The following is a 5,665-nucleotide window of genomic DNA, read 5'->3' as shown; positions in this document are numbered from 1 at the left end:
GAGGACTGGGTCTCTTTCTTCAGATACACGATCACTAGATACAACCCCCTCAATTTCATTTATTTCCTTCCTTCAACACAAACATTTTTATTAGATAATGAGATTATTTATATGGTAATTTTGCTTTAAGGTTTGCAAGGTACTCTCACCTCTGTTATTTCATTTGGGATTTCTCACAACAACCCTAGGAATTAGATGCTATTATTATACTCATTTCCAGATGGGGAAACTGAGATTGAAAGAGGTTAAAAGCCATGCTCAGGGTCACGCGGCTAAGATATGACTGAGGCAATAATTATCATTACTGCTAAGTCATGGTCCATAGGAAGGTCTGTTATACAGAAAGGAGGCTAGATGTTGGGAATTCGAATCCTGACTTTGTGACTTCCTGCCTGTATGAGCTCAGGTAAGTCACTTGACCCCTCATGGTCTCAGTTTTCCTCATCTGGGTGAGAAAAGGATTGGATTAGTTGATTCCCGAGTTCTCTTCCATCTCTAAATTGGATTCTTGCCACTAACAAGTTAGTGGTTTAATAGACAGATAAAAGGGGCTACTAGGTGGTGCCCTGATTAGAGCACTAGTCTGGAGTCAGGACAACTCTTTCATCTTGAGTTCAAATCTCACCTCAGACTCTTTCTAGCTGTGTTCCCCTGAGCAAGTCACTTCACCCTATTTGCTTCAGTTTCCTCATCTGTAGAATAAGTTGGAAAAGGAAATGGCAAACCATTCCAATATCTCTGTTAAGAAAATCTCAGAATGGGGTCACAAAGAGTTGGCTAGGACTGAAATGACTAAACAATAAGATGGATAAAGAGATACATACACAGGTAATGAAATCATAAGGGTACTTAAAAAAAGCCTTACTTTCTGTCTTAGAATTGATACTGTGTATTGGTTCCAAGGCAGAAGGGTGGTAACAGCCAGGCAATGTGGGTTAAGTGACATAGCCAGGAAGTGTCTGAGGTCAAATCTGAACCCAGGACTTCCATCTCTAGCCCTGGCTCTCTATCCACTGAGCTACCCAGTTGTCCTTACAAAGGTACTTCTGAGATCCCTTCCAGTTTGGAGAGTTTGTGATTGGGCAAAGGTAGAGAGAATATGGACACTGAAAAGAGAAGGGCAAGAGGATACCAGAAGCCAGGTACCAGGATGGTGAGAAGGGAAGAGAAAGAGAAAAACAAAGAAAGGGGGGGGGGAGTTGGAAAGGAAAAAAAATGGAAAAGGAGACTGGACAGAGACATAAAGGGAGCCCAAGTGGTGGGAGTGAGGGTGAGGAGAAAGGTCATATTTATCCAGGCTAATTAATCAATACCCATATGGAAAAAAACCTTGTGTTCCCAGCAAAGAGGATGCATAGTCAGTCAATCAGCATTTATTAAGTGCCTCCGATAAGCCAGGAGCTCTGCTAAACACTGAAGATTCAAAGAAAAAGCAAAAGATGGTGGCTGCTCTTGGGGACAAAGATGAGTCAGGGTGGTCCTCACCCTCCCTCTAGTGTACAGCACATGTGCGATGTACCCAGGAGAGAAGGCAATGGATGCTACCGGGTATCCCAGGCTGCAGCAGGGGTAGCAAATGTTGTGGCGTCAATACATCTCAGTTGTTCAGATTACAAGGAGCCAATGTGGCCTCGTCAGGAACTGTCGTGACAACCTGACCTTATTTCCCAAATTTTTTAGCGGGGATTTGTCGTTGCTGAATCTTTTCAGTTCTGACTCTTCCTGAGCCCCTTTTGGGACTTTCTTGGCAAAGATACTGGAGTGTTTTGCCATTTCCTTCTCCAGCTCATTTGACAGATGAGGAAACTGAGGCAAACTGGGTTTAGTGACTTGCCCAGGGTCTCACAGCTAGTAAAAGTGATGGAGGCCAGATTTGAACTCAGGAAGAGGAGTCTTTCTGATCCCAAGCCCAGCGTTCTATCCACTATACCACTTAACTGCCTCTTCATATCCATCCTTGGTCTCTAATATACTTGCTTCCTGTATGACTTTGAGCCTTTTCCTCTCTGGGGCTCATTTTCTTCATCTGTAAAGGGTCTAAATTCCAGTTCTAAATCGATGATCTTTTAGATTCAAAGAGATTACAATCAGCTTTATTTAACAATGTAAGTTTTATATAACACTTTTCTCACAAGGATCCCATTTAGTATTTAAAGATTCCTGGGAAGGGGAGGAAATACCAATACGGACCTGTGAGTTCGTCTCTGCGGGCAACTCCATTAACTCTAATAATGGGAGTCATCTGCCTCCGAGAAGGGGATCAAAGGACTGTCTGAGGTCCTGTAAGATGAAGTGCCCAGAATGACACAGCCATTGGCGTGTGGGTCTTCTCCAAGTCCAAGGCCAGCTCTCTTGCTGACTCTCAGTGCACGTAGTATTTAGTTGTATTTTACAGATGAGGAAACCACGGAGTCCCAAAGCTAGTAAGTGTCAGGGTTAGAATTCAGGGAATCAAGAATTTTAGTGGAAGAAGAGACCTCCAAGGCCATCTAGTCCAAACCTAAACCCAAGGAGGAAAGCTTCTCTATAACACAACTGACAAGTGAGTCTTCTCTTCTCCACACAAAACATTGCTGGTGCCCTGAGCAGATGCTCCTATCACATGGCCTTAGGTCCTTCACCATCCTGGTTGGCTTCTCTGGACACCTTCTAGCTGGTCCACATCTTTCTTTTTCTTTTCTTTAAAAAAACAAAACAAAACTCTTACCGAGGGCAGCTGGATAGCTTTGTGGATTGAGAGTCAGGCTTAAAGATAGGAGGTCCTAGGCTCAAATCTGGCCTCAGACACTTCCCAGCTGTGTGACCCTGGGCAAGTCACTTAACCCCCATTGCCTAGCCCTTACCACTCTTCTGCCTTGGAACCAATACAAAGTATTGATTCCAAGATGGAAGGCAAGGGTTTAAAAACAAAACAACAACAACAAAAAACTCTTATCTTCCATCTTAGAACTGATATTAAAGAAAAAAAGAGGGGTAAGGGCTAGGCAATGGGGGTTAAGTGACTTGCCCTGAGTCACATAGCTAGAAAGTATCTGAGGACAGATTTGAACCTAAGACCTCCCATTTCCAGGTTTGGCTCTCTATCCAGTGAGCCATCCATCTGCCTTTTTTTTTTTTTGGTCCACATCACTCTTAAATTGTGGCACTTAGAACTGAAGACAATGTCCCAGATACAGTTTGTTGAGGGCAGAATATGAAAGAATGATCAACTCCTTTATGGAGGACAGAAGAGCAATAAGGGCTAGATTTTTTAAATTAATTATTATTTATATATAATTAATATATTTATATGTATATATATATATAATTAAGTGACTTGCCCAGGATCACACAGCTGGGAAGTGTCTGATACTGGATTAGAACTCGGATCTCCCTGATTATCTAATGCATCACCTATTTGCCCCTTGGATGAGAGAAACAACATGTAAACAAACGATTTTAACTACTATCTAATCATACCTCCCCTACCCAGAACTTTGGAAGTGATTTTTTGAGCCCAAGTGTAGGACTTTGCTTTTCCCTATATTGGGTTCAGATCTTTTGGGACTCTGATCCTATCCTCCAGTGTGTTAGCTTTCCCCCACAACTTTGTGGCATCTGAATTCCATGAACACGCCATACCTACTTTTATCCAAGTCATAGCATAGGGTGCTTTAAAGCCAACAAAGTAATTTATAAATGTCATCTCATTTCATCCTCAAGACAACCCTGGAAGGTAAGTGCCATTTATTATCCTCATATTTCAAATGGAGAAACTGAGGCAAACAGAAGTTAAGTGATTTGCCCAGAGTCATGCAGTTGTGTCTGAGGCTGGATTTGAACTCGGGTTTTTCTTCCACCTGATTTTTTTGTCATTGACAATGTAAATGTAAAATATCAAAGGGCACAGTGCAGCTCCTTTGGCCACTTCTCTAAAAACCTCCTGCCAAGGCAACATTAAAGCATTAATTCTTTCCATCCAACCAGTTCTAAATCTTTCAAATTTTTATTATTTCTAGTATGCATGTCTCCACCATTCCCACAAGAAGAGTATGAGATGAATGGAATGCCTGAATCAAGTCTAATAAAACTTTAACGTTAGCATCCCTTCTCTCTACAGTTTATGCCTTTTGATAAAGGAGATAAAGGTAGTCTGGTGTGATCTCTTCTTGTTATTACTATTATCTAATGAACTAGATATTCATTAACCATCTCTTTTCTTAAACCTTTACCTCTTGTCTTAGAATAAACACTGTGTATTAGTTCTAAGGCAGAAGAGCAGTAAGGGCTAGGCAATGGTGGTTAAGTGACTTGCCCAGGGTCACACAGCTGGAAGTGTCTGAGGCCAGATTCGAACCCAGGATCTTCCATTTCTAACTCTGAGTCTCTGTCCACTGGGCCACCCAGCTGCCCCCATTAACCATCTCTTTACTAATTTATTATTGAATTTCTCCCAGAAACTGAAGTCAAGCTCTTTGGCATATAATTTACACACTCTTCACCTCCCTTTATTTGAAAATTGGGATGATATTTGTCCTCCTCCTGTCTTGGGCTATGTCTCCCTTTCCCTGTGGTCCCAAGAAATCCTTTGACGCTGTGTCTTCAATGCTATCTTGTGAATTTGCTTCCAGGAGTAAACAAGGCAGACTTGTGTGTTAATTTTGCTACTGGGAGGAAATCTTTTTTTTAACTCTTTCCTTCTGTCTTAAAATTAACACCAAGTATTAGTTCCAACAGAAAAAAAGTGGCAGGGGTTGGGCAATTGGGGTTAAGTGACTTGCACAGGATCACACAGCTAGGAAGTGCCTGAGGTCAAATTTGAATCCAGGACCTCCCATCTTGAAGCTACCTAGCTGCTCCTTCAATATACATTATTTCAACCTTTACCTTCTGTCTTAGAATTAATAATAAATATTGTTTCTAAGACAGAAGAGCTTTAAGGGCTAGACAATGAAGGATAAGTGACTTGCCCAGGGTCACACAGCTAGGAAGTATCTGAAGTCAAATTTCAATCCAGAACCTCCTGTCTCCAGGTCTGACTTTCTATCCTCTGAGCCACCCAGCTGCCCTGGAAAAATACTTTTTGATGACTAATATTGTTTGAAAAATAACTTGTGTATGTCTACCTCCAGAAAAAAAAAACTAAGAACAGAAAAAAGACAATTTAATATATATATATACACATATATATTTGGTCAAATGATGTCTTCTCTAGTGCACAGAGGGAAGAGTGGTAGTGGGATGCCTGGGAACGTTAGTGTAACAACAACAAAATTTTTTTAAAAAAGCAATGAAAGGGGGAAGTCAGGTGGAGAATTTTTGTACCATGGACACAAAATATTTATGAGAGCTCATTTTGTAGTGGCAAAGAACTGCAAATCAAAGAATTGCTTAAACCAGGGAATGTTTGAACAAATTATGGTCTCTGAATGAATGTTTGAATATACTATTGTGCCTTTAGAAATGAGGAAAGAGGGTGACTCAGTGGATAGAGTGTCAGGCCTGGAGATGGGAGGTCCTGGGTTCAAATATGGCCTCTGACACTTCCTAGCTATGTGACCCTGGGCAAGTCACTTAATCCTCATTGCCTAGCCCTTACCACTCTTCAACCTTGGAACCAATACTTAGTCTCAATTCTAAGACAGAAGGTTGAAATAAAAAAAAAAAAGAAATTAAAAGGGTGGTT

This window comes from Monodelphis domestica, chromosome 2 (assembly GCF_027887165.1).
Source record: "Monodelphis domestica isolate mMonDom1 chromosome 2, mMonDom1.pri, whole genome shotgun sequence".
Taxonomy (NCBI): domain Eukaryota; kingdom Metazoa; phylum Chordata; class Mammalia; order Didelphimorphia; family Didelphidae; genus Monodelphis; species Monodelphis domestica.
Note: the sequence above shows the minus strand (reverse complement) of the source record.